Source organism: Haemaphysalis longicornis, unplaced genomic scaffold (genome assembly GCF_048455015.1).
Source record: "Haemaphysalis longicornis isolate Haplotype H1 unplaced genomic scaffold, Haemaphysalis longicornis Haplotype H1 scaffold_16, whole genome shotgun sequence".
Classification (NCBI taxonomy): Eukaryota; Metazoa; Arthropoda; class Arachnida; order Ixodida; family Ixodidae; genus Haemaphysalis; species Haemaphysalis longicornis.
In genome coordinates, this window is record NW_027526266.1 from 21,988,305 (window position 1) to 22,004,194 (window position 15,890).

At 47.4% G+C, this 15,890-nt stretch overlaps 1 protein-coding gene across 3 annotated transcripts in view; it reads right to left on the reverse strand.

The window, feature by feature from the left end:
• The window catches only part of LOC144166178 (carboxypeptidase Q-like), a 46,568-nt gene that overhangs the window by 17,371 nt on the left and 13,307 nt on the right, over positions 1–15,890 (reverse strand). The window contains exon 2 of one of the 3 annotated variants that reach the window (XM_077695778.1): positions 6,677–6,820. The exons of 1 other annotated variant lie outside the window; for it this stretch is intronic. The gene's annotated coding sequence lies outside the window, so the exon portion shown is untranslated. Of the gene's footprint in view, positions 1–6,672; positions 6,920–15,890 lie in introns of those variants that run through there. One more of the 3 variants, XM_077695780.1, reaches the window with a different exon arrangement.

Sequence of the window (15,890 nt, forward strand, 5' to 3'; positions counted from 1 at the left end):
TACGCGATGCTAGTGATTTTGCACTCAACAAAATTCCCCGTAGCACTTGCGCATGCTTATGTGCTTTAAAATCGGTCGCCTGGTTTTACTGATGAAAGGCTCCTGAACTGCTACAAAGAATCTGCGTCTATTTCTTCGTTTTTGTTTATTCGTCTTTTGGAGCGAGTCACTTCAACAACCAAACTGGCGTACTCAACAGCTTCCCTAGATTCACAGTCCTGAATGGCTCATGGGAACCTCTTCTACTCACGTGCAATCACGTTCACGTGTTGCGCTGCATCTCTAACGTCTCCGAGTGCAGTTTAAATTTTTGTGAATCAGGCACTTTAGCCCGCCTCTCCCAGTCCCCCCCCCCCCCACCAAAGTTCCGATTACCTGACCTTTCCCAACAGTAGGTATGTGCTACAAAGGCAACAATGGTAACTGTTCTTCCACCGTTGCCAATGTGAATGCCTGGAGCTTTTTCCTTAAATTGCACGCACATACACACTCAGTTGAAAGCGGATGCAAGAAAGGGGAGTGTTTTTTTCCAGGGGGTGACAACCAATTGAGGTCATAGCGCGCATGTCCCTGCATTGTTGGGCTGCATTATATTTGCAGGATCTTCTCGAGAGGACCATACGTTTGGAACTTCCGCTACATCCACAGGACATTTGTTTTCTGAGCGTGAACAATAAGGAAGAGCGTTCACTACTATTTGATCTGTTTAGCTCGCCCTCAAGCGCATCACGCCCTCAACAGCTCCCCCTTAACAGTTCATGGTTAGCCTGACTAAGGTGCTACAGGTGCGAGACCAGCAAAGCAGAATTTTCTGGAAAGTACTTCGCAGTTTGTTGAAGAACAGAGGTCGAAAACCGAATGTCAGATTCACATAGCTGTCGAGGGGTGAGCCACATACGGCTCTTCAGGAATTTTTAATGACATCGTCTTTCGACGACATTTGTAGTGCAGTGGGCAGACACGCGGTCCATCTTTCTTCTGTAGTTTTGTGTGCCACTTTATATGAAACACATTAAATAAAGAAAAAAAGCAGGGATAGCGTGGTGGTAACTCAATAGCCGGGCTCCTACTATGGAGACCCGCCTTTGAGCTCAATGCGAACTAAAATGTATTTTAATGGGACAGCCGTAAAAGGCTCATTGAGCGAGAAAGGCTGCGTCCAGCAATCATATCTGAGAACAACTCATTCGGAAGCGTTCCAGTGCTCGAGTTCTATATCCCGAAGTGTTCCAAAGCGCGAGGTTGAACTTGATTTAGCGAGAGGTACTCGTTGCCGCCAGTATACCGCAGATGGAGGGAGGGGACGAAGTAGCGAAATGTTTCATCGCCGACAACTGTCCCATTTCGCGGTTTCACTAAAGAGTGGCGCCGCAACTAATAGGAATAGATCGAAGCATTTTTAAAGAGTTAAAGTGGTTTGCAAAGAAAAGCGGTTCCTGCGGTAAGATTGCAAAGCCCTTATACAACGCAAGACAAAACATTGTGTCTCAGGTGTTCATCTGAGGACTCGCGTATTTGTATTCACAAGCCACAAGAAGTTCTTAAGAGGCCTCACAATTTCTATTTACTTTTTACTCAAGGCTTCTGCCTTAAAATAAAACTCGCTCAGCGTCGTGTTGATTAGCTGCCCATCCGCTGCCTTTTTGTTCATCGTCCATGAAAGCTGAACGCCGTACGTCGGAACCTCCCGTTCACCAAGATTTTGCTGTACGTTTTTAGTGCACGAGTAAATCAATCCGTAACTCTCCACTACGATAGCCACAGTATCAACTATCATCTTTTAAAGAATACTTCGGTGATTTAATGGCCGCTCGACTACCTCACTTGTTTACTCAATGCCTTTACATTCTCTTCAGCCAGAGTAACATGGAGGAAAAGGACTCAAAAGACTCCTGTGCGGGGCTTGGGAGTGCTATGGGTGTGAGGAAAACTAGCGGCGGAGAAGGGGAGTACGGCTGATTCCGAACAAATTTCGTTGCGTCCGCAGGTTTCTTAATCACTCGCGTGCCCAACGTGCGTGATCAGGTGCTTTTTGAATGAAAATACCGGGAAAAACTGCGAGAAGCACTAACACATAATGGAACCAACATCCGCTCACCCCGGGAGGGGCTTCACAAGAAGTCACGTCAGGGTCTCTCCTGCGTATTCCTGCTCCCATGAGCTTATAAATGTCGTGAGCACCTGGCGAAAAAATTATCCACAACTGAAAACCAACAAAATATAAAAGAAGAACTTGACAACAAGATGTGTTCACAAATGGCGCTCACGTTCTGAGTTTCTGCCATTTCTTTTCGCATTCGTTGTTGGGCACATGCAATAGAGGCATAGAGGGCACGCGGTTACTTTGGTGTATACGCGCATTTAAAGCGCCGTCACCGCGATCTCCCACAACCCCGAACATCTCGAAAATGTCAATTTTTGTGAGTTGTAAATATACTTTTCTATAGTATAAAGAAGTGCACCCGAAACTGATACCTTGTTCTGTGGTCCAGCGCAAGATATTCTTAGCCAGATTCCCAGCAAAGAGCAGACAATGAGTTTCTTCGCAGTCTTTTCTTGTGTGCGTTGTTGGCTCTGGTTCTTCGCGCCTCACAGTTTCTGCAGCGCGGCACAATCCCATTTTACAGCGAAGCTGCTAGCCCCTCGTTGGTCGAAAAATTTTGTGCCGTAGACAAAAACCCCAGGCAGGGTCAAGTAGTTCTCGCTCAAGACGACGAGCGCATGCGTCAAGCTAGACAGGACCCAGTATTTCCCGCCACAGAGGCTCAGCGCAATCTTTTTTTTTTTTTTTTTTGCAATGAGGCATGCAGCATACAGTCCAGGGGCGGTATTCTCGTAACTGTCCCTTTTGAAAACGTCCCTTTTGCGTCCCTTTCATCGTGACGTACTTCCGGTTAAGCAGTGGGCCTTTTATTCAAATAGCGTAACTGTTCTCGCAAACGCATTTTAAAGAACTGAAACCGTATCAGAGTATCTTTTATGTGTTTATTGTTCCGCGAGCGAACCAACAATAAGGCGAAGAAAAATCGTCTGCTCCAAATCGTCTGCTCCGAGTAGCCACGGCTCATAGCTCCGCCGTGCTAGCATGGCGTCACATCCGGGTGTTCGCTTTTAGCCAATCAGGGCTCGCTCAAAAGGGACACTTTTGAAAGGGACAAAACACAGGAATACCGCCCCAGTATTTGTTAAAAATCACAAACCAAACATCGAAATCACATGATAGATGATAGGGCACCTGTGAAAAATAGGACCGCCCTATGTGTTCCTGGCAAAGACTAGGGCTGCGTTCCAATTCGCCGACAGCTTGGTAGACAGCTTACGAAGCAATTAATTACACCTCTAAAGGAATAAAATTGCAATGGCGTAGCGATACCGAACGCAACACCAACGCAGACGACAACCTCGTAGCAGACATTTTGAGTAAAGGCTTCCTACATTATATTACTGTTATTAATACAAACATTATGGGATTTAAAAATTTATCTTCACCACTAGTAAATTATAGTACTAACCATTTCAATAAAAGAATGTGTGCTTTTGTTACAACATTTTTACGCAAGAAGGGGGCGCTGGCGCCAATTATTAGTTTACACAGTAAGGTAGCCTGCATCGTTGCTGACTTTGATGCCGTCTCCTATGAGCAATCTTCGGTGACTGCTTCGTTCGAATTGGAACGGGGCTTAAGATGGTGGGCCGTCCGCGAAGACGGCAGCGAATCTGCCTAAGGGGGAAATTGGAACGCACCATAAGTTTTCAGCTGCTCGCGAAAAGGCGGGAGACGTCATTCGAGGGCCAGAGTATGCGTCAGGCTCTGCCGTCAGAAAAGCCGAGCGCAAGTGATAAGTCCACCGAAACGACGAGGAACATTTCACACCCTATGACATCAGTATGTGTAATGGTTTAGAAAAGCCTCACTGGACATCCGCTTTCGCAGAGTGGGATGGCGGCCATTTTCTGAATGATCGCGCCATACGTGCCGTCGCACTTCTGCCGTCTGTTTGTGCGCTTGGGCGCAACAATACATAGCAAGAGCATAGCGGCAGCTTGGTTACTGGAGGCTGAGCTTTCCCGGTATTGCTAACTCGGCAAGGTTTGCGGTGTGCAAACAAATTTGTACATACTTGTTGGGCAAAAGTTGGCCAACTAACCAAGGAAAGCAGCTCCATGTTTGTGCGTTGAGTAAGCTGTTCACCGTATCAATGCAATTTCTACCACTCGCGGCATGCGCCACATGGAAGTTCAGACATGTGTGTTTTTACATCCGTAAATATAAATGAGCCGAATAGGGAACAGCTGGCAACGGGGTACACGCATACAAGGTCGCCCGCTACAGTAGGCTCGTAACGCTTTGCTGCAGCTGTTTCGTAGCAGGCCTAAACATGCGAGAGAGCTGACAGGCAGAGTTTACTTGTTTTAGAGCCATTCAGATTAAAAAATGTCTCTTGAGAAAGGCGGAAGAGTTTGGCATGCAGTGGAAATGAAAGCCCCCAGAATAGAACCCAGCACTCCATTAATACACTGAGAGGTGATGTATAGCGCACGGTATTGCAACCCCTGCGCTTTGTTGCTGTAAATGACCCCACAGATGGTGGCTCATCACCATCATCACCAGCCTACGCTTCAGGGCAAAGGCCTCTCCCAGTAATCTCCAATTATTCCGGTCCTGTGCTAACAGCGACCAATTCGTTCCCGCAAACTTCTCCATCTCATCTGCCTATTTAACTTTCTGCCGGCCCCTGCTACGCTTGCCTTCTCTAGGGATCCACTCTGTCACCCTTAATGACCAACGGTTATTTTGCCTTCGCATTACATGCCCTGCCCACGTCCATTTCTTCTTCTCAATTTCTACTAATATGTCCTTAACACGCGTTTGTTCCCTCACCCACTCCGCTCCCCTCTTGTCCCTTAATGTTACACCTATCATTTTCCGCTCCATTGCCCTCTGAGTCGCTCTCAATTTAAGTTGAACCCTCTTGGTGAGCCTCCAAGTTTCTGCCCCGTAGGTGAGTACCGGTAAGATGCAGCTGTCATACACTTTCTTCTTCAGGGAAAATAGTAGGCTCCTATTCATTATCTGAGAATGTCTGCCGTATGCACTCCACCCCATTCTGATCCTTCTAATTATCTCTGCCTCATGGTTGGGATCCGGGGTCACAACTTGGCCTAAGTAGATATACTCGCTTACCACTTGCACTGCCTCGCCACCTATCTCAAACGGCTGTGCTCTCCCGGGGTTATTTATCATTACTTTAGTTTTCTGCATATAAATTTTTAGGCCCACGGTTCTGCTCTGTTGGTCCAGTGCGGTAAGCATGCTTTGTAATTCGTCCCTCGAGTTACTTAGTTAGGGAACGTGATCAGCAAATCTGAGGTAATTGACGTATTCTCCTGTTCCCAATCCATAGTTCTAAAAATTTCTAGTAAACATGCTGTGAATAACATAGGAGAGATTGTGTCTCCTTCTCTGACACCCTTCCTTATAAGTATTTTTCTGCTCTCCTTATGGAGGACAATGGCTGGTAGTCAGCTTCAAATCTGGAAAGACGTACTAACAGCAAACTGCGCGAGTTGACAATCAAAACTGTAATCTGCCATTTTTCATCTGTCAGTATTTACAGATTGTTGTCTCGCGATTTCTTTTGAAGCGCTAACACCCTTTCAAGCGGAATAACACAAAATCATTGATAGATATGTTACGGCCTGTAAGAGGTGTAACCAGCAAAAGCTCTTTGGGCCTTCGGGACGGCCATGCGATATCGTATGTGCAATAAACTTGAAATGTCATTCAACTGGCACTGATTTGCCCTGTATGAATGCCATGAGTATGTTTTTAGGAACCGCTACGAGTGGCGCAAATCGATCCTTCGAGTGGAGTTGGTGTAAGAAAACGAAGTCGCAGCGCTCCAACACTTCCTAAGAAAACTGCAGCTTGAGCCGACGTTGGAGCATCGCGATGCCTACCTCCTTGTGCGTGGATTAAAGCAGCACTTCCGGCCGTTCGGGAAAAAACACGAAGAGCGCGTTTTTAATAAATGTTTCACCCGATGGCATCTACAGAAGAGGTACAGCGGGACAGCTATGAAACTGTTGTTGTCCTATGTGGAACACTTATTACGCATAGGTACAGGTTTTTGGTGCGCCTGTGTTACATGAATATAAAATTTACCCGAAGCAATTGTCAGTGCGCGTGATTCGCAAAAACTCCGTCAGCAATTAGCAGCTCAGTTCTGCGCATAATTAGTTTTTCCTTCCTAGCTTTATGTGACCGCTTATACCCATCTATATGTGCCTTTTTTTCTGCATTGTCAATCTCCAGGGTGGGCTTTGTGTACCAAGTAACACTGAAAAATGTGAAATAGGCCTTTTGTGCCACTACTTGCCGATCATGTGCATTCTAATTTAGGACTACGTTTTTATTACCTTCTTTGCTGACCTCCCTCCTTGCGCCATACCCCACAAGGGGCCTCTAAGGGGAAAGTAAATGATAATGATGATGAACCCTGAGCTACATTTGTGCTTGAGACGGCCAAAAAATGCCCTAGACCTCTGGGGCATCTGTCGGTTATGAGGACTAAAATTGCTTGGAGCCCATAAATGTTCATAATGGTCCCTGCAATTACAACAAAGAAAACGCGGTAGAAAGCACTCGAATACACAATAAAACACGTTTACCTACTTGCACGGACTGCAGGTATCCGTCAACTCCGGGACCTGGGACAGCCGTACATCCACGGGACGACTACAGGCTAAAGCACGCCACGCGGCTTTGTTCTCGGCGACAGAACACAACCAAACGGTGCCCTTTCTGACCACGCAGTACCTGTGCGAGCGTGTGTGAGACAAGATCGCTGACGAGGCACACATAAAACCCGTCTCAACTGCCTGGCACGAGCGGAAGCAGTCCAGAGTGCCAGCAAAGAAAAGTGTATGTTAGTCACGCACTGCCTCCCGGCCTCTGTCGCGCGCGAAGGTCGGCGGAGAGCTTCAATCTCCGTCCTTGGCGGGAAAAAGTGATTACAAAGCCAACAAACAGGCTTGTACAGCCGCCGTCTCTTTGAAGACGCTGTTTAATTAAGGGCTTATGATTGTGTCTTTGCAAATGATGCTGACAGCTGTTGCTCCTTTCGTTTAACCACAAGGAAACTGCGGACGGCTAACATTTACGTGCAGAGAAGCATTTAATGCCCCAGAGTGAACCCCAAGTCTACTTCTTACAAAGTCGAAGCCTCTGCCGCAAAAACGTATGGCACGTTGGGAACTGACGCAATAGGTTATTTCAGGCGCTTTGACAACGTGAAAATCTGCCACAACTAGTGTAGAGAGCTGTTTTTTTTTTACTGAGAAAGCATTAGAAGACCCATTCATCAAAATGCCCACATCGACGCTTTAGCAGCGAAGCGGCTTCTTGTGAAGCATTCCACAGCACGGGGCGTTCCACAGCGTCAGCTTAAACGCGTCATTATCGAAACGTGGCCATCAACGGCACTACATCGCGGAGAGGAAGAACGTAGCAAAAACGAGCGAAGAAACAAGAAGCGAACTGCAAAGGACTCTGCAACACTTCCGATAAGCACTTTCACTGTTCCCTCCGCGTCTGGAAGCATTGTAGAGGCTATGGGTATCTCCAACACGGAGCGGCACTAGGTGATTAGCTCGTCGCAGCAGATACTTCATATGACCTGCCGCGGTGGCTCAGTGGCTAAGGCTTCGTGTTGCTGAGCACGAGGACAAGGGTTCGATTCCCGGCCACGGCGGCCGCTTTTCTGATGATGGCGAAAATCAAAAACGCCCGTGTATATGACAGTACACACGGGCGTTGTACTGTCGTACACAGTGTGTACGACAGTGTTTTAAACGCGACAGTAGCGAAATGCGGCCGCCAACGCCAGCACACCGCGGATGAAGGGAGTGGAACAACGCAGCCAAACGAGCGAAGAGACAAGCAGCGAACGTCACCGTCGTCGTCGGCTCTCCCATTACTCGGCGGTATAGGTGCAACGGTGCACTGGTGCCACAGAGTTTCATACTAATACATACTAGTATGAAAATCTATGAATGGTGCAACGCGTAGGAGGCAGATCGAAGCTGCATTCGCAAAATACAGCGGCTAAAGCAGGAAGATAAGCCCTTTACAACGCAAGGCCAAAGCAAAACGCCTTGAGCCCGCTCTACATTGTGCGAATTTACGTGCAAATTCTCATCTGTGGCGCGGCTCGTTCAGCAAAGCGATCTATTTTCGTTGATGCCGAAGCTGCGGAAAGGGGCCGCTTGGCCGCCCGAGCTGCGTCGCAGCTGCGACTTTGAACGTAAACTCGCACAATGTAGAGCGGGCTCACGGCGTTCTACTAAGCATCTATGCTTTCGCATTAGAAACCATAATAAATACTCATATGTCCGGTGGTTTTTTTGATGATCACTACAGCGCTGGCGTGTGGCCTGGAGCGCACATTTGCTTTATGTGTTCCGTTTATCTTGGTCATTCTTCGCGAATTTTCTACGGAGAGATAATTTTTGCGCTTCTTTCCTAAAGCACGTTTGATTTCACGGGACTTTCGGTGATGTTATAATGTTGGCGTAGGTTTGGTTATTACTAGCCTATAACAGGTCCGCAGTAAAACTTCCATTTTGTCGTGTAATAGGGTTGCGCTATACGTGGAAAGGGGAAATATAACGAGCACTCACTGCAAGCACTGCCGAAACGTTGCGAGATGTTGAGCCAGTATATGTTTCATCTCCCTTCAGCAGCTGCATGCGATACAAGCGTTCGAATTCGTTAAAAGCATGTGTTTTTATGATATCGAAGAACGAACTGGTGCATCGAATTCAAGTAGCCAACAGCATGTCAGGAGTCATGCGCGGTGGAAGTTTGTGACTAGTAAGCTAATTTGGTTCTCTAGGTACTAGAGGCTTCTCAGCCATTTTAGAGGCGTCATACTATGCACGAACAAAGTTAACCAACTGTCCCGAAAATATTAAATGTGCCAGGGGTACAATTTGCAGGGAAAGGAGGTTTGAAAGTTCGGGGGTTAATGACAGGTTTTCGAATAAAGAATGGGAAAGCACGCGGAAATACCAAATGATGAGACGAGTTCAAATTTGGAGGCAACAGGGGACATACCCTCACATTTTACAACATAATGACAAAGTTTTAAGCTTACAGAAAAATGAAGAGTTTTCGGCTAGAAGACAATATGCAGACATCTAAATAATTGTTTATTACTGCGTAAGTGCTCTTACGCCGCTTGCCTTCATTTTGAGCTTTTTAAAAGCCAGATTGGGGAATGAGAAGCCGAATACGTTGGTTTTGTGTATTGTTACTGCGTTCTCTTTGGTTTGTTTTCGACAGTGATGTAGATTTACACTTATGTGCGATGAAATGCTTTATTTAACTTTGCCATTTATATTATTTTCTGCAGATGCAAGGCACAGTTGGTGCATATTATGATTTTGTTATTCGTGTTTTGCTTTGTTTTTCCGCGATATTTTATTTTTCCCTGCGGTGAGGATAGTGAATCAGATATATATAGTTTAAGTGCAGAGCACTTTAGGCGCTCGCCTTGTCGTCGTAGCTCACTCTCTGGACCCAAGTAGAGCAACAGGGCGTTCCGTTGTAGCGCTGTAGTCGCGGCGTACCCCAGAGGCTTGAAAAAGCAGCCGTTTTATGTAGTCATAAGCGTTCGAAACTCGTGAACCACTGACGCTTGCCCTACATCTCCCTGTTGTCTAGCGCAAAAAAACTATAGGTACATTTGAGACAAAATATACGTAATTAACAGGCAGTGTCCGCGTTCATTTAGTTAGGAACGCCAGTTGGGTTGGTTTTTACGACAGTAAGCGAGAAAAGCGACCACGCAAAAAAGAAAATCGCGCTTTCGAAATTACGCAGAAAGGCTCGACGCGAAAGAAGAAAATGGCGCTTTCGAAATGCCCCAGAAAGGGTCCAGCCGTGCAAGGAAAAAAATTTTACTTTTGGAATTACGCAGAACGGCTCCATCCGCGCAACAAAAAAATTACGCGTTCGAAATGACGCAAATCAGCTCCAGCAAACGAGATTAAACAATCACAAAAAGAAGAGAATTTTCGCTGGCGCATTTTGCTGCAGAGGGCGCGCAAGCACTGTGAAGGCGGGAAATTTGAATTGCATGGGGTGGTGGCAGTGAGCAGATGACGGCGGTAAAGCCCATTATGGCGAATCACTGCTCTGCACATATGACAGCTTTCACGTTCAGTAAAAGGGTTTTAAATTTAGATTTGGCCAGCTTTTCTTTACAATTTTTCAAAATTCCCTTCGACCAAGTGACTCCATTCACGCCGTTATTGCCATCAAGCCTGTTAACTTCGTCAATTACACCATTCTCTGCAAGTGCAGGGCATTAAAATGTTAGCGCTGGAGGAGTGGGGGTACTCACCAGAGAATGCTTGCGCACTAATAATAACTACAAGATGTCGATCTAATTAAAGGCGTTACCACATACGAGTATGGGGTTTACCTACGGTGCTTCCAAGAACCACATGTACTAAACAGTTCGAACCGCCAGAGAATTTGGCGGATAGCTTTACGCGAAAAAGGAAAGTATTTTGCACGCGCTTTAAACCACCGTTGTCCTCGAAGGCGAACAGTTGTCTCAGTTTAACATTGGATTGCATGGAAGGAATAGGGGGCCGCGGCGGCCGCTTTTCTCATGGCGGCGAAAAGCAAAAACTCCCGTGTGTTCGAGATTTCGGCGTACGATAAAGATCGCCAGGTGGTCATAATAAAACCGGAGCCCTCCTCTACGGCGCGCCTCATGAGGCGTCGGCGCGTTAAGCCCCACAGACAATCATGGAGATTAGGAGGAGGAAAGGAGGGAACTAAAGGACGTCGGCTTCGTCGGCAGCGAAGGAAAGAGTTGATAGCTAAAGCCCGTTCACACTGATCTTTCGTTTATAACTAACCAACCAACCAACCGACCAACCAAATAAATATATTATTTAATTATTTATTTATTTATACTGTAACCCTGACTTGAGGGTCATTACAGGGAGGAATACAAACAAGAAAACAATACACAATTACAAGACAGACATTAGGTTTCGTGTTGAACGCTCAAACACTTTGACATTTGAACTAACAGCATACTCTGGAAGTCTATTCCACACTTCTATGCTATAAGGGAAAAAAAAATTCTTACACCCATCTAGAGTCCTAGACGCACCCAGAAAGGCCTTATTGGGTGATTATGGTTCAACCGAGCTCCTCGTTTGGGTGCAGGTTGTACGTATGTGTCTTTATTTATTAAGTGCAATGCACTTCTTAAGCGACCCTGAACCTGCGTCCACCGGCGATGTCCGCGCACGTGGAGATGGGCGCGCGCAGCCTGGCCGCTGACATGGCACATACCCACGTGGGGGATTGGCCAGGAATCTCCTCGTCTTCCTTGTAAACGGGGGGAGATGGGCGCGCGCTGCCTCGCCGCTGACATGGCACATACCCACGTGGGGGATTGGCCAAGAATCGGGCGTGAGAAGGGCTAATGCACCCGCTTAAAGGAGTACTGACACGAAATTTCAAAGCTGAGATCCGCTCTAGCAATCAAGTACAACGACAACACAAATAGGTGTCTGTGAATAAATGCATCTTCCTTTCTTTGCAGTTGTGTGTGTGTGTGTGATCTCTCTTTCGCGAACATTACCGAACCGCGCAAATTCAACTCGTGCATTCGCACTTTCACATTCTTCCCCTCGGGGAAATGCGGGGAATTTTTTTCATTTCGCCTCTTATAATTTGAAACAGGAGTTTTAACCTTTGCTTTTCGCGGCGCACTTGCAGGGGTTCTAGGTTACATGATTTTAACAAATTTGTGACGGATTCTGTCCTCCGGTACCGCATAAATAAATAAATAAAAGCAGAGTGAACTCGAGGGATGGGGCTTCAATAAGCGCGAAACAAGCCTAAAAGCACCCACTTAGTCGCTGCGATACACTCGCTGCCAGCTTGGCGGTGTTTACATCCGCAAATAGCAACAGCCAGTGACTCCGAACGCGGCGACCTTTAAAAGCGTTGTTTTCCTAGCACCCTCTCGGCTCATTTGGAAAGCGTATCTTGCCCGCCCTAGCCGCAGGGCCGGTTCCGCCGCGCAGTAGGATATGTGCGCCGTGGTGGCGACCATGTCGTGGTGTTAGCGGCCCTACACTTCTCATTGTAGCGCGAGGAAAAGGAGCGGTATTTCGGCGAAATTTTCACACCGCTCTGTCAAAAGAGTGAGTGACAGAGGATCGGACAATGACAGAGCGCAGACAGCACCAGGTAACAGCTGCTTTCGCAGTGCTGGTGGACACGTGGCCGCGGAGGCAACAAGAGCCTGTCTGTGCCTTGACGAGTCTTGCGACTCCCACAACCGCTTGTATACGTCGCGGATTCGAGTTTGCAGACAATGTGGATGGGAAAAGAGGAAGGATTGTGGATAATGGTACGAATTGCCGCTGCTGGTGGAGGAGAAGGAGGAGGAATAAACTTTATTTATGCGAGCCTTAGGTGATGCTGTCTGGGCACCCGCCTTGTGGGGGGTTTCCTCTAGTCCGGGATACCCTGGCTTGGGCCACAAAAAGAGTGATAGGCAGCAAGTGCCTCTGCAAAAGCTATCAGACGTGACAAACTGAGACGGTTAGAACACAAAGTACGATTGGCACGGTGTGCGAATTATGTGCGAGAAGCTGCGCGTTGCGGTTTTACGAAGCCGGGCTAAAGTATTGGTAGGGAGAGGAATTAGATGTTAAAGCATTGTTAAAGATCCAGAAATAGTTCTTGAATTAATTTTTGTTGGGGATATGTGCGTGTACTAAAGCTACTTGGGAAAAACATTTGAAACTGTGACAGTGATGGCCGTCCTTGGTATGAATTTATGTTTTCTGAGCCTGCTACACAAGTCCCATAGGCTGTACATCGATGTCGGTTGCCTTTTACTCTGTCCTTAATGGGACACTGAAGTGAATTTGCCAAGCTCATGTTTTTGCTTGCACAGCGTAGACTGGCCCAAATAAACACACTTTTCATCGTCTCTTCAGGCGATAAGGCGGTATTTGTTTTATAAAGCCGGAAAGAATAAAAAACTAACATGCCCGCGCCTGCTGCACCGACTAACATCAGTGACGTCAGTAAAATGTGCCACGTAATTGGACGATATCCAAGATTTGCGTTCAAACAAGTTTTGGTTTCGGTTCTGGGAAACAGCATGCTTCGAATCCGAGGCTATCGTTGGATGGGCAATCTCGATATCTGAGTAATCGGCATACCGCACTTCTGCCCGTTTATCGGCTGCAAAATGCATCACATAAGCCTACCAGGACTGCTTGGAGTCGTAGCAATCACTGGCCGAGGACTACGCAGTGGATGAACGTCCTCCGCGTCACCACAGACGCTCGAATGCGAAGCGCCTTCCCCCATCTTTGGAGCTTGCCTGACTCATGCCTGTATCGTAAAAAGCGTGTTCGCACCAGGCCAAGGGTCTGCTGATTCTGGCCTGTGCCCACTGCCCGCAAGTAGTCGGTGCTTATGGCAACGGCACGACAACGAGAACTCGCTAGCGTGTCAATGTCACTCGCGTGCGTTCTCCGAACTCGCTCGTGGAGCAGTGAACGTTCAAGCGCAAAAATGGTGAATTCAGTATTAAAAACATCGGTCAAAAGAAAAAAAATCACATAAAAACAAAAGCACGCACTCTCTGGATTCCAACTTGCGTCTTGCAAAACATACCTAGCGCTCCAGACCACTCGGCTACGAGCGAACAGGGTCCAAAAAAATTAAAACGAGTGCAATGGACGAGGACACAGAAACACAGTAGACGAATGGACGAGGACACAGAAACACAGTAGACGAATGGACGAGGACACAGAAACACAGTAGACGAATGGACGAGGACACAGGAACACAGTAGACGCTCGTCCCGTCTACTGTGTTTCTGTGTCCTCGCCCATTGCGCTCGTTTTAATTTTTTTGAAGCCATGAACCAACACGCCCAACAAAGCATTTTATTGAGCGAACAGGGATAGCAGAGGAAATATGAAGTATATAATGCACAGCCAGTTTACATTTTTATTTAGTTTTAGCATTTTAAGCAGTTTAGATGACTCATTCCTCACACGATATTTTATGTCCAGCGACTGCATTTCTTCGGCGGAAAAACGTACGCAGATGCGTGGTCGCTGCTGACCCCTATGCTTGTTCACTCAGTGCAAGAAAGTGATTCTTCTATTCTCGTTTTACGCTGTACAGTAAAAGTTTCTTCAGTACGTATATTGAACTCTCTTACTCTTCTCCAGCCTTCAATTGGTCTTAAATTTCTTATTAGCGTAGCGGTCAACGAAGCATCGCATGTGCGCTTGTGCAGCGCTTCTGTGGAGCGACCTGGTCTTGGAGCTTGATACAGTGTACAAACTAACAAACTGAAGAAAGGCACATTCTTTCGTTCACAAACATGTCGTGGCTTAGGTTCAACTGAGCGAACGCATTGCGACGACCCGTCAGCGGCCGGCGGACTAAACGCTGGGCCGACTGACTCGGTCGTAGGGTCGGCGAGCCGTGCAGTGGCGGAGTCAAGCCAAGCCTCCTTTTTGTGATGTCCCATGAAACGCCTCAGAAAATAGGCTAGGATGAAGAGAGGAGGACAGCATTTTCAAATGATTTTTATGGTGTATAAATTCGCATAAACGCAGCGAGACTTGTGGAAGCATGCCCTACAGACTCCAGGCTACATGTGCGCTCGTAATCCCGCACTGTTTACAAATAACTTCAGTGTACATATAAGTACGTTCGAAATGCGTCACAGGCTTGGGTGAAATTACAAATGCGTGCTCTCGGCGTCTTTGGAGCATCAAACGAGTCGCAGTGTACACCCGCCCAATTTTTTACCAATATCACGGGAGCGGGTCGACTAGCGCAGCGGGATGGAGTGATACGGCAAACGCGGCGTGAGTGCACCGCACTAAGCAAAGGCCGCTGCTGTCGTCGTCTGCTAGGCTGTTCCAACAGCAGAGGACCGCCTCCGATTTTTGTTATTCGCTTATCACACTGCCTGTCATACTCGAAATTTTAAATGCAGAGCATTTCTTTAACTCACAATGTCACCCGTCCGTTGGCGATCGGCGTCCGCAGCCAGCCAGCACGTGCGCCCCTCCCCCGTTCCTCCTCGCTCTCAACAACAGGTGCGGGCGCGCATGCGCGTGCTCCGGCGCTGAAAGAGGCGTTGCAGCAGCAGGTACTACCTCCTCTCCCTCTACTGCGCGCGCTACGAATATAAAGCGGGTATCGGCGCGGCTCACTCCATTCTACTCCTGCGCTCTGTTCTGCTTAAAGAAAAGAAAGAAAAGAAAGAAAAGAATAATAATAAAGATCCAACCGATTGCCCCGCAGAGAGGGTGGGGTGCAAACGATGGCAATGAATAACACGTTACGTACTTACGTCTCTCGTCTCTCTCTCTCTCTCTCTCTCTCTCGTCTCGCAACCCAACTACCCAACCTCTACGACAACAACAACTACAACTACCACCTCCAACTACCACAACCTACGCCACGTGACCACCCCCAATGCTCTGCATTTACTCGTGTCCCCCGCGCGGGGGCATGCGACGGAGGTTTTTTTATTTAAGAACAGGCACGTTGCGCCAACTGAAAACAGTTATCAGCGTTGCTGAACGCAAGGTTCGTTCGGCAACGCTGATTACTGTTTTCTGTTGGCGCCACGAAACTGATCTTGAAGAAAGGTTTCGAGTATGGCTAGGCAGTGTCATAAGCGAATAACAAAAATCGGAGGCGGTCCTCTGCTGTTGGAACAGCCTAGCAGACGACGACAGCAGCGGCCTTTGCTTAGTGCGCATGCGGCCACTCTCGCCGAGTTTGCCGTATCACTCTATCA